The following is a 13,601-nucleotide window of genomic DNA, read 5'->3' as shown; positions in this document are numbered from 1 at the left end:
TGTCTATTTTTATTTTAAACAGAAAAAAATAAAAACAATACAAAGTTCAAAACAAGACAGTAGGAGAGTAAACGGTTAATACATTGTGAATTGTTATCTTCAAGTTGCAGGCATGACAAATTGATCAGACAATATAGGCACAAAGCTTTCTTTTCATCACAGACTGAACTATACAAGAATTGAATTAAATTTCCTCATAAGGTCACCATTGCCCTGACCACTGACTTTGATTAGGTTCTTGTCAAATTCCATTTCATGGAAAGAATTAAGTGTGAAATGAGGTACCACTGTATCTTGAAACCCATGTTTGGAGGGATTGTGTTTATATTTTCCCATCTACGATATTTCTCCATGTGTCTGCCTCCCAAGTGTGTGCATACATAAAGGTGTGTGTAATATACTTTATCTCATCTATTTTATAGTTGGACTATTTCATGAAAAAGTTTCCTTCTTGTTTCGTTTCTCACACTAATTTGAAATTCCCTGGTGATGGTTTTATAAATTTAATCGTCCCCCCCGCCCTCTCTCTCTGTCCCTTTTTTTCCTGGGTTGAGGACTGAACCAGTAAAAGAGGAATTTTTGCAGAAATAAGGAGCTGTGTGAAAGAACAGAGAACAGAGGGACACAAGGCAGATGCACAATCCTTACCCAAAGGTGACCTTCAGTTCTATCTCAGATGCTGTATGTGGTGGGGTACATGTACACCTGCAATCTCAGCACTGCAATCTCAGCTACCCCGCTGGCTGAGTTGGCATGATTAGAAGTCCAAGGCCAGCCTGGCCACCTTGGCAAGACCCTTCTTCAAACAACCAAATAAAATAGGTGGAGGTGTAGCTCAGGGGCACAGCACTTGCCTAGTATGTATGAAGCTTCAGGTTCCAGCCCTAGTACCACAAAAAACAAATCCACAGTGAGCCTTGTGGTTTCCAAGGGAGACCTAAAGTAGTAACTGGCTGTATGGGCAGGATGAAGAAAGCAAGCTTCGTGTCTGCATGACAGGTAAGCTTCTCTTAACAACTTTCAGATTCAGACCAGATGCAGTGCTTTGGTTTCACAGTAGGAAAGCAGTCTGGGTAAGGAGTTAAGTTACCTTAGCTGCTTGCTTCCTCCTCAGTGGGACAAAAAACCTAACATGTACAACTTAAAGGAGAGGTGTATTGTGCCCCATGTTACGGTTCGTGGCAGTGGGCTCTAAGGCAGAAGCAGCACTGAGGAAGCGCAGGGCAGAGGAAAAGGCACCCAGCCCAGGGCAACCAAGATACAGAGAAGAGAGGGGCCAGGGGCAGAGAGACAGTTCGAGTCCCAGCTTTTGACCTATGGGTTTCCCATCCTCACTGTACATTCAGTGAAGGTGTCATCTCTGGCTGGATGTGCTGATGAGCACAGTGTGCTCATGATCTAGAAGGCCCACCTATGAGCATGTGAGAGACTTCTGTGCAGTGTTCTAGAATGCAGCCATAACAAAGATTTTCTTTAGGTGTAGGCAGAGAGAAAATCATTCTCAGCCCATGTAACTTCCTCAGAGTCAGCCTCTGTAAAACAAGAGCTTGGACATCAGGGAGTTCTGGAGTCCCAAGGCCAGGGGCTCACTGTGGAGTTCAGGCTACCTTGAACTCAGCATGTAGCTTAGCTGGCTACATGGTGGTGATTGCCCTGCTTCAGTTTCCAGAGGGCTAGGATGGGAGGTGTAAGCCACCATTGCCTTGTCTCCACTTCGCTCCTTACATCCTTGTTTCTGTATATTCGTGCTGAGGCCAGATACACAAGTCATTCAAAGTAATTTCCTCCTTAAGAGCTCTGACCCCTGACCTCTGCATCACGCTAGCCCTTGAGCATCAGGGCCAGAGTTCCCCCCAACTTTCTGTAGTGGACCTGCATTTGGGAGCAGGGAGACAGGCAGGGTGTGTGCAGCAGGGGTGGAAAGCAGAAACCAAACTGTGGATGCGTTTGCAGCCTTAAGCAATCTCTGCTCATTCAAATTAAATGTGAAGGGGCCAGGTTTGTTGGTTCAGGCCTGAATCCCAGCACTCAAGAGGCTGAGGCAGGAAGATCATTGCAAGTTCAAGGCTAGATGGGGCTACAAAATGAGTTGAAGGCCAGCTTAAGCTGCATAGTGAAACCCTGTCTCAAAAAGACAGAAAACAAAAAACAAAACTAAAAGACAAAATATATAAATAAATAAAGGTGAGGGTGTGAAGGGAATATTCAAATTTTAAATAAAAGCCAGCCAAGAAAGCCCACCTAACCCAAGTGGACATGCCTGGGGAAGCCTGACATAACATTCCTTCCTTCACATAACCTGCTTGTTTAATTAACCAAGGGCCTTGCAATGTAACCTGAGCAGTTTAAACTCCCTTGGTAACCTGTGATGTCACGCAACCCTCCAATCATGATATGCCAAATCTGCCTTAAAATTGCCCACCCATTTTTCCCATAAAAGCCTTGCAACCCTGTTGGCCCAGGCTCTCACTCTGGAAGAGATCCTATTCAGAGGTCCACAGGTGTAATAAACTGCCTCCTAAACCTTCTTGGTGCAGTTTCTTCCCCTATCCAGTCTGTTTTCTGTACTAGGTGGTTGCTTCACCAAGCCACACCTGGAGAGGCTCCTGCTGTGTCCTGCGGCCATCTGCTGTGTGTGACTTCTTAGGTCGCTGACCTGATTGTCTGCATTTGCAGCAGGGTAGGCTGTTCAGAGTTCACAACCATCCCAAGGCTCAGGCTTTGTAAATGCTGTCGTCTGCAGCTGCAGCCCATTGATCAAGAGGCCTCACCTTCCTGTCCTGGCTCACAGAGTAACCTCTGGTCTGCCTGCCTCAGGATCCAAGGGGAAGCCCTGGCGTGGTCCTGGAGGAAGCACCTAGCTGTGGGCTTCTCCGGGAGATGGTGTAAATGGTGTAGGGAAGCCTGAGGGCAGGAGGGCATGAAACAACTGTTTGCAACCAAATGTTTAACAAAAGAGTGCCTGGAAGCAGAGGGGCACCTCAGCTTTGGTTGATTGAAAACAATTGAAAAGAAGCTCATTTTGGCTGGGGGATTTAGCTCAGTGGCATAAGCACCTGCCTGGCAAGCTGGAGGTTGTGAGTTTGATCCTGGTACGATACACACACAAAAGGCCCATTTAAAGGGAAAGGGGACAAAGGGTGTTCTGCTTTGTGACCATAAATGAGTGCATCCAGAGGCTAAAGTAGGAAGACCCCAGAGAATTTAAGGCCAGCCTGGGGTAGGCAGTGAGCTCAAGGCCATCCTGAACTAGTAAGACCTGTAAAAAGAAAACAAAACCTAAGACAGAGCAAAGCAAAGCAAAACAGAAGAAGCATGTTCCAAACAGCAATTTATTGTTGATGATAAATATGGTACAGCTGAGAGTCTCTTCTTTTTTCTGTTCTTTCTTGTCTAGGAGAGGGTGCTGCGGCTGCAACTCAAGGCCCCCCATGTGGTACGCAAGAGCTCTACACAAAGCTATACCTCCCATAATTTTTTTTCTTTAAAAAAAAAAACCCTCCAAAAAAAGGCCAAACGTGTTTTGATAAATGCCTGTAATCCTAGCACATGGGGCTGAGACAGGAGGATCTCTGTGTGTTCAAAGCCATCCTACATTACATAGTGAATTTAAGGTCAATCTGGACTACACGGCAAGGAAGGAAAAAAAAAAAAAGAAAAGAAAAAGAACTCATAATCTACAGGAGACTCTTCCATCTTTTCTAGCTTTAAAGAATTTTTTAAAAACTTCATTCTATACCTATTCTTATCATTAGTGTGCTACAATTTTGAAACATGTATACTAAATAAAGCAACATTTTCAATGTATAAGAAAACACATACAAAAGTTTAAACTTAGGAAAAATAGTAATAAACAAATACATACACACATATATATATATATTTTTTTTTTTTTTTAGTGGTGCTGGCAATGGTATTGAACTCAAGGCCTATATCTCCAGCACTTTTGACTTTTATTTTGAAAAGGCGTCTCCTTGAGTTACCCAGGCTTGTCTTGCATTGTGATCCTCCTGCCTCAGCCTTCTGAGCTGAAGTATGCACAGTACATCAACTTGGATAACGTTTCTCTACAGAGTTAAAAACTATGCAATTCAGCTTCAAAAATATATCTGTGTATTTTGGAGCTGGGGAGAAAAGAACAGAACTGAAGTTAAGGTGTAAAGCATGTGGGTGTCTAATTAGGCTAAGGAGTTTTCCTTAAGATTTATCTTCATTTTTTGAGCGGTGGCACAGATGAACTTTTAAAGAATTTAAAAGGTCTTCAACAAGTGAGATCTTCCTACGCTTCCAGCTCCCTGTTCCTTAATTTTATTTATTTATGTTGATTGCTCCCCACCCCCCCCTTTCTTTTTGAGATAGAATCTCACTCTGCAAGTCAGGCTAGCGTTGAACCGGTTTATGTCGCCCAGGCTGGTCTGGAACTCACAGTGAACCTCCTGTCTCACCCTCCCAAGTGCTGAGATTATAGGTGTGCACCACCATGTCCAGCAGAGCTTGAACTGCGTTTTTTGAGACAGAGTCTTGCTGTGTAGTTCAAACTGGCCTTCAATTCATTAGACAAACCCACCGGACCTCAAACTCACCAGGACTCTCCTGCCTCAGCCTCATGAGCACTGAGATTACAGGCTGGAGCACACACAACTATCCATATTTTTTTTTTTTTTGTCTTTTTCCTTTTTACCGGTACCGGGGATCGAACTCACGACTGCCTGCTTGCAAGGCAGGCACTTATGCCGCTGAGCTAAATCCCCAGCCCCCATATTCTTTAATTTTAAAAGAAACTCCTACCTCTTCAGGATTGTTTTTATGGGGGAAAAAGACCACAAGAAGTCCATTTTAACCACCGTCCCTGCTTAAGAGAGACACATTTACAGGTGGAGAGCTTTTCCCCCATCAACAGTCTACTCAGGCTCCCTGACTGATTTTCCAGAAGCCTAGCTATGAGGAGGTAGGTGGGAGGAGATAGGTGAGATTCTGCAACTGGGTGGGTGGGTGTCTGAGAAAGGGGTGGCCTCTGGCGCTGCTCCCCACTTTTCTTCCCTGACTTTAGCAGAGGCGCACGTTGTGAGCCCTCCTGCACGGCCCCCACCATGCCGGCGCCTCTGCAGCCCCACTGGGGGACGAAGGAGCGGGCAGTACAGGGCAAATGACGCCCCCGCCCGCCGCCCGCCGCCCGTACAGCGCATGACCCAAGCCGGTCGCGAAGTCCCGCCGCGCAGAACTAGCTGCGTCCCAACCAAGGCCCATGGCCTAGCCGCGCCTGGACACCTGCGCCTCCACGCAGAATGCGGCCACGCAGCAGGTGCTGAGCTTCCGGACGCGGGCGTTCCACGAGCTGTGCCTGGGCAGCTCCGCGCTCCGCCTGGCGCTCGGCCTCCTGCAGCTGCTGCGCGCGCGCCGGCCCACAGCTCCCCGGGCGCCCCCGGCCTCTCCACCCGCCTCGGTGCGCATCCTGCGCGCCGCCGCCTGCGACGCTCTTGGCTACTGGGTAAGGGATGGGACTGCTCGGTGGCAGTTCCGGGCGTGCAGCACGTGGGGGTGGGGCGGGGAGCCGCTGGGTGCCCGGTTGAGGGCACGTGGCCCCCAGGTGCGGAAGGAGGGCTGCGGGGTGCCCGGTTGGGACATGCAGCACGGGGAGGCGGAGGGCATGGGCACGATCCGCTCCGTCCCAGGTTTGGGACTTGAGCCCCGCAGGATTGGGCTGGGTGATGGTGCTGGGCGCATGGCCTGTAGCCAGCCGGTGGGGACCTGCTTGGTTCTGGCTGGAATGAGGGCGCAGGGGCGCAGGTTAGGACGACTGAGTTCTCCCAGTTCAGAAAAAGCGAAGAAACCGGAACTCTTCGGGACTTCTTGGGACTTTAGGGGTGACTGGGTGACTGGGGAATTCTGCTAAGCAAGGCGGTTGGTGCCGTTTACGCCCGAGGAAAGGAGGGAAGGAGGGAGGGAGGAAGGGAAGGAGTGTGTGTGTGTGTGTGTGTGTGTGTGTGTGTGTGTGTGTGTGTGTGTGTGTGTGCGCGCGCGCGCGCGCGCGCGCGCCCATGGTACTAGCGTCTGAATTCAGGGGAAGGCTGCAGGTTTAACGCGGTGGCTTAAGCGCCTGTTGGCTAGTGCAAAGTCGCGAGTTCAATCCCCTATACTAAAAAAAAAAAAAAAAAGGCAAAAAGCTGAATTTAGAGGCGCTCTGCCCCTGCGCCCCCTATCCTTTTTATGTTTCATCTGGGCTTTTTTGCCCAAGAAGACTCAAGGATTGTATGCACCCAGGGTCTTCAGGCTTAGCTATCTCCCCGGGCCTTTTTCTGTCTTGAGACAAGGTCTTCTTAGCTCTATGAATTGTCTAAACTGGGTTGGAATTTGCAATTGTTCTGCCTCAGCCTCTCAGACTCCTGGGATTAGAGGTGTGGGCCACCCCAGCTGGCTTCCAGCTACACCTCAGCCCCTTTCACGTTTGGCATTTACACCCCTGGGAAGCAGACTGCATCCAGCTGACCCAGCCTCTCCTGAGTGCTTTCTGTGGACCCAGCCAAGACTGGTTTTACAGTTTCAGATTCAAAAGAATGTTTGGTGATACCTGAGTGTCACAAGCATTTATGCTGGATGTCGTGGCACAGGATGTGGTAATCCCAGCTCTCTCGGGAGGCTGAGGCAGGAGGATCGCTATTATTTCGAGGCCAGCCTGGGCTATGTGGTAAGTTTAAGTGCAGCTTGGACTAGAAAGTGAGACCCTGTCATAAAACGAAACACAGAGACAACCAAAGAATTTAAACGTTAGTGCCAATATGTGAAATGTTACAAGGCACAGGCCCTGTGTTTGCCCTCTGTAGAGCAGGGTGCATGTAAAGAGGTTCACTATCAAGTGGAATAGAATGTATCTTGTTCAGAGTATAGAGTGACACATTTTACAGAAGTTTAATCTAGATTTTGTCATATTTTTGGAGACAGGCTCTTACTGTGTAGCCTAAGATAGCCTCGAATTTGGGGCAATCCTCCTGTCTCAGCCTCCTGAGTGCTGGGATTGCAGTTGTGGACTACCACATCAGTCCTGGATTTTGCCATTTAACTTTTTCATTTGGCAGATCTCTAACATATATAATGTAGCATATAATACATAAACAAGTATGAATTTCCATGTGCTGTACACAACCCTTCTCCTTCCTTTCTGGGTAGATTCATTTGAAGGTGATTCCAGACTTTGGATTATTTCATCCATTCAGATCTTGGTACAGAGCATGGAAACATGAGAAGTTTAGACATTTATCCCCACTGGTATCACTTGAAAAGAATTAAAAGCAATTCCGTGATAGCCTCTGTATGTTTGGTTAGCCCATAAATGTTGTTTTGAAGTGGGTTTGTTCAACTCAGGACCCAAGCTCTGCTCACATTTCAGGAGCACATGGTGACACTGCTGTCTCACCATCGTGTTTTTCAGTAGTATTTGGCTTTGGACAAAGCTGTTGTTTATCGTGGGTGACTGCCCGGGGTACCCCAGTGAGCAGGTACCTAGGCTGTGTATACGAGGGCCCAGTTGTCTTCTGTCCCTATGCCTAGAGTGACAAATATTGGAGATGCCCAAAACTGTGACTTAAGATCAATGCTGTAAACCACTTTCTCAGACTTGAAGATGACAACAGAGAAGAAATATGTCCTTTATTAGGGAGTAGAAGCATTTGGGTGCAGAGTCATCCAGTCAGACATTGGTTTTCTTCCTGATTCTGCTCAGTCTGTTAGTTGGTTGGTTGGTTGGTTTTTGATTTTTTGAGACCTAGTCTTGCAGTGTAACCCAGACTGACCTCAGTCTTGCAGTGATCCTCCTGCTTCAGCCTCCCAAATGCTAGAATTACAAGCATGTGCCACCATCCCTCTACCCTTTCTTATTTATCCATAGTGTCTGTCATGTTTATGCAGCAGGAAGTTGGCTTTAGGTATGAATTTGGATCAGACACCTCCATATCCACTTCTTGCTTAGGGCTGGCTTGTCATCCGGGCTTCCATATGGCTCGCTTTCCTGGATTTTGCTGAACACATCTCGGCTGGATCAGGACAGATGTGTGGCCTGCTGCTTTTTGCATGGAAAGTGTGGTAAGTTTGACCCCCTCCATCATCCTTTCCTCCTGCTTCAACCTCCCAAGTGCTGTATCACCTTGCCTCAAGGTAGAAAATCTCAGGGTGGACAGAGCCACAGTCACAACTCATTGGAGCCAGGCCTGGTGGCACATGCCTGTAATCTCAGCACTCTCGAGGTTGAGGCAGGAGGATTGCTGTGAGTTCAAGACCAGTCTGGGCTAAATTGAACTGCATAGTGAAACTCTGTCTCAAAAAGATAAAACAAGCAAACAAACCAAAAGAATCCACTGGAGATAGATAGATCAGGATGTGAGGAGGAAGGAGGCTGGCTGTTTTTTGCTTGCTGAAATTGAACACAGTGTTCAATTTCACAGAGTCTCTAAATGCCTGCCTCTGAGTAAGTCACCTGCTGGTCCTGCTGCCTTGGAAGCCAGGAGTTCCCTCCCTCTGTCCAGCTGGAGGCATTGACTTCTACTTAGCATCTTATGGGGTGCATTCCTCAGTTACTGAGGAGTCCTGGCTCCTACACACAGGACTCCTGGATCTTCTTACCCTCTCCCTCCCAGGCAAGGAGCCTGCAGAGCTTCTTCACTCAGAAAAAGCCCAGTGCGACCTCATGCCTTTCCTTCTGGTTTGTAGGTGTCCCCAAGGCAGAGAGCAGGTCTAGCATCCCCTGGGGCCCCAGAGGCTACACACATATGGGTCCCTGCTCTCCAGCGCTGCCCCCGCCCCACCTCAGCTTGTCCTTCATGGCGGGGTAGGTGCCGTGGCTCAGTGTTCAGAATCCTTCATGGTGGGCTGTCTCTGCTTCCAGATGAGAATCCAGCTGCTATACAGTGCCTGCTTCTGGTGGCTCTTCGGCTATGTGGTGGATGCCTATCTGGTGATCCACAAATCTGCAGGACAGAGGTATTCCTGGTGTAAGAACCGGCATCGCAGGGAAGAAGACCCCAAGGACTCCGCTCGTAGTGAGGAGTAAAAAGTTTATTTCCATGCGCATGGGGTCCCCCAGGCAAACAAGTGCGGAGGGCCCCGAGGGGGAATTGTGCAGGGTTTTTAAGGGCGCAAGCGGGAGGCAAGCAAGTTTACAGAAGCAGATTGCATTGGTTAATTTTGAGCAGGATAGGACTTGGCAGAAGTTGATTGGAGGGGTTTGGGGTTGAGTAACCATGGAGACTGGGGGTCCTAGCCCAGTCACTATGTGCCCAGAACAGAACAGTTACTTGTCTTACTTATCTCGTTGAGACAGAACAACCTTGCAGGTGCATTTTTTTTTTTTTTTTTTTGCTCGGTTCTGATAGCTCTGGGGAGTTAGGCATTCCTTTCTGCTCTGCTCTGATAGCTCTGGGGAGTTAGGGAGTTAACCCTTTCATCCCCCCCTTCTTCTTGTAAATGGCCTTTAGGAAGTTAAAACTTAACCTAGTTGGATTTGCAGGGAGAAGGGGAGGGGAAGCAGCAGATAGAACGAGCTTTCTTGGTCTCTTCATTGGGACACGAGGCCAGGTTTGCCCTGCACGGGTTCCTGAGCAGAGGTTGAGCTGCCCCTAAACAGGATGGGCAGGTAGCCTTGGCCCTGGAGCTTGGATGATCTAACCTTGTTCTCTGGCCCACCTGTCCCATCGCTGAAGCCACCAGCAGTACTGTCCAGCCTGAGTGGGGTCCTTCTCCAGTCCCACTCTGTGTGTCTCCACTCTGTCTCAGGATTCCATGTTGGCTCCCTTTGCCTGCCCTGCTGAGCTTGCATGCCATGGGGTGCCATTTTCCAGGGGTGGATGGTACTGCCACCATGTCCAGCTCAGTCTAGTTTGTGAGCTTTAGAATTTGTTATACTGATTGGTATATATGAACAAAAGGCCTTCCAGTAGATTCTCATTACACTTAGACTCAAACTTTGCCCTGTCATATAGGGTAGCTTCCAGAAGCTTCTAGAAGCTTCTGCTTTCCTTGTGGCCACTTCTGCCTTCCCCAGATCTAACCAGGGATGTTGAGCATTGAATTCTAGGCCTTTGGTTCTTTCTCTGTAGCTGTGAAAATTCTCAGCTTTTCTTTCTTTCTTTTTCTTTTTCTCCTTCTTTCTGTTTTCTTTTGTAGTGTTCAGGGCCAAACCCAAGGCCCACATGTGCTAGGCAAATGCTTTAACATTGAGCTACATTCCCAGCCCAGAGAGTCTTCTCTTTTATGAATGCATGGAATGCCCTGGGTCACCCGGATAAACCAGGATGATCTCTGCATCTCAACAGGCCTTGGAGCATAAGACTGATTTTGTCTCTCAGACTCACAGGTATGCTTTAGAATATTTCTATTGATGAATTATTAAGTTTATTTAAGGAGTACTTAACAGGAAAAAAAATCACAAAAATAAAGGACTGCATTTTTAGTATTTATTATTTATGAAAAAGCATCAAAATTTTCAACATTGACTGGTTTTTGATGCAGAGTCTAAAAAAACTACCCTAACACTGCTGTAACCTGGATCTTTATTGCCTCCCACCAGGAACGGCTTCCTGGTTCATAGGTGGTGTCATCCAGGGTCCTCACAGAAAGGGCAGGGCCAGGCACAGACCTGTTCTGTAAGGACACTAATCCTACCCATGAAGGTTGTACCCTGTGACTTAATCACCTCTCTAAATTTTCTCTGGATTGGGAATTGAACCCAAGGCCTTCACACTAACCTTGCTCCCCAGCCCTATTCATTTTATTATTATTCTTTGTCTTTTTGAGATAGGGTCTCATTACACAGTTCAGGCTGGTTTTGAGCTCACTTTGTTAGGCCAGGCTTGTCTTGAACTTACAATGATGCTCCTGCCTCAGCCTCCCGAGTGCTAGGAATATAGGCATGTTCCACCACACCTGGCTCTTTGATTTGTGTTTTGGTACTGAGGACTGAACTCAAGACCTTGTGCTTGCCAGGCGGGCACTTGTGTTGTTGAGCCAAATCTCGATCCCCTATTCATTTATTTTGAAACAGGATCTCACTAAGTCACCAAGTGGCCCAGGCTGAGCTCAAACCTGTGGTCCCCCTGCCTCAGCCTCCCAGGGTGCTGGGATTACAGAATTGTACCACCATCACCTCTGGCTTCAAATTGGAATTTTGTGGAGACCTAGATAGTCTGACTATAGCAGATGAGAAAAGAACAGTGCTCTTGGAGGATACTATAGATTAATTACCTATTCTAGAGAATGGGTCATGTTTAGTTTAAGTGTCAGAAACAGCCATTTGTATTGGATGAGTATCATTAAAATTGGAGCAGGGCTTGTGGCACACAGCCATAGTTCCAACTACTCAGGAGGCTGAGGTAGGAGAATTATTTAAACTTAGGAGATGAAAGCCAGTTTGGGCCACATAGTGAGACCTGGTCTCTAAACAGAAAAATTTTGAAAGAGTGATGTAGCTTGGTATCAAGGCTGTGGGCTCAATCCTCACTCAGTCCTCACCTCTCCCCCTTGCAAAATAAAACGAAACAGAAAGAAAAAGAAAAGGTAAGCATAGAGCAGTGGAGGGTATAGCTCAGTGATAGAATGTTTGTCTGGCATGTTGAGGCCTAGGGTCTGTGACCTAGGACCACAAAACAAACAAACAATTTAGAGAGAAAAAAAGAAGAAAACAAACAGAAAATACTACATAACATAGCAGTGCCCCTTTTTGGTGGGGCTGAAAGCAGGAATCGAACTCTACTCCTGTAAGTGAGCAGCAGCACTGTTCATGGTGGCCCAGAGCTAGGAGCCACCCCGTGTGCCCGACAGATGGGTGGGGAAGCCAGACACGATCTGTCCATGGGATGGGACAGGACAGAATTCAGCCCCCAAGAAGCCAGGCCCTGTTGCAGAGTGGATGAACCTCAGAAACACACTGAGCAAAAGAAGCTGGGCATGGAAGGCCACGTGGTCCTACATGTTTCTGTTGACCTGAAATATTCAGAACTGGTATGGTGCTGTGCTCTCTGGGAACCCCAGCACACTGGGAGGCTGAGGCAGGAGGTTCCAAAGTGCCAGCCTCCATTTCCTCAAAGCATCATTCTGCTCTACCACCTTATGCCCTGGGGCCTGGCCACGTTGCTGTGTGCTGAAGAAGTCACAATGCTCTATTACCCCTCCATGTCCAGGTGAGCCAGCTCTCTGCTGCCCAGAGCCCAGTGCCCTGGCCCAGACTGTGTTCTCCCCAGGCTGTGGCCACCTTCACAACCCAGTTAGCCGAGACCCCCGGACACTCACTACCATCTCCCTTCCTTTACTTTTCCCCCTATATTGGGGCCAAACCCAGGGCTGTGAGCCTGCTATGCAATCCCCTGCCCTTTCTACTTTTTATTTTGAGACAGGACCTGAGTTGCCCAGGCTAGCCTTGCACTTGTGATCCTCCTATCTCAGCGTCCTGAACAGCTGAGCTGACAGGCGTAGGTCCCTGTGTCATGATGCTCTAGGGTCCTCCCATTTATTAGAGAGAAGCATAATGATCTCTCTTCTTTGCAGTTTTTTGCTTTTTCTTAGAAATTTGAAGTCAGGGTCCCTGCAGGTGGAGTTGAAGCCTATCCCACACCCTCCCTGTCTTACCTCCCGTCTAGATCAGTGGCAGGCAAAGCCAAAGCCTCTTTTAAGAATGACTCGATGTCCCACCCCAGGTGTGAGAGGGGACTGGACCACGCCATCCCCCACTATGGTACCATGTATCTGCCATTGCTGCTTGTCCTGGTGGCCAACCCGGTGCTGTTCCACAAGACAGTGGCTGCAGGTAATGATGGGGAACCGCTCTGGATGCAGAGCCGAGGGGAAGCCCCAGGCCTTGGACTGAGATAACAGTCCTCAGTGTCCTTAAGGGATTACACAGGACAGCTGGCCCAGACCGAGCAGGAGCTGTACAGCTGGTGAAGAGGAACAGGATTAACAGGTGAACAACCTGCTTAGTCAGGGATGACATTGTGCTGTGCAGTGATCCCTTAGGTCAGATCCAGGACTAGCTTTTTATTTCTGGGCCAGGCCCAGCCCGGGGCTGCCCTTACTATGCTCTGGAGGCCCTGAAGGTGGCTTTGGGAAACTCAGGTAAGGAAGGAGTAGAAGGGGCCAGAAGTTGGTTGAAGGGAGGGCCTTGTCACTCCCATAATGCACCTGGTGGACAACAGGGAACAGGAAGTAGGGCAGGGGAAATGGGTCCACTGCCATGATAACAACTGGATAGGTGACTGTAGTGGGCACCTGTGTCCCGGCCCTCCTGTCTCATTCCATCTGCCTTATGCCTCTGGGGGTCTCTCCAGGGCAGACACCTTATCAGAAAGGTGGTTGGAGGATCAGCTGTTGCTTGTAGAACCTTTTAGAAACCTTTTAAAATTAGTGCGTCTCCTTGGATGAGTCTTTTCCTACCTACCTTTAAATATAGTCTATCAAACACAGCAAGTTTGTGCAGTATTGCATAATAACAGTGATTCAACTATTTCTTACATATGAAGATGACTTATTAAAAAAGCACAAGTTCAAGGAAAGGCTGGGCTACACAGGGAGGGCCATCCCAACCAACTAATCAGAACAACAGGAAAAGGAGCACACTACAG

At 48.2% G+C, this 13,601-nt stretch overlaps 1 pseudogene; it reads left to right on the top strand.

The window, feature by feature from the left end:
- The first annotated feature begins 5,245 nt into the window (after positions 1–5,245).
- LOC134475108 (G-protein coupled receptor 143-like) lies at positions 5,246–13,090 on the top strand (annotated as a pseudogene).
- Positions 13,091–13,601: the final 511 nt, after the last annotated feature.

Source organism: Cavia porcellus, unplaced genomic scaffold, assembly GCF_034190915.1.
Source record: "Cavia porcellus strain 051 isolate PalLab524CR breed Dunkin Hartley unplaced genomic scaffold, mCavPor4.1 scaffold_61, whole genome shotgun sequence".
In the NCBI taxonomy this organism is placed as follows: domain Eukaryota; kingdom Metazoa; phylum Chordata; class Mammalia; order Rodentia; family Caviidae; genus Cavia; species Cavia porcellus.
This window is presented reverse-complemented; position numbering and strand designations above follow the sequence as displayed.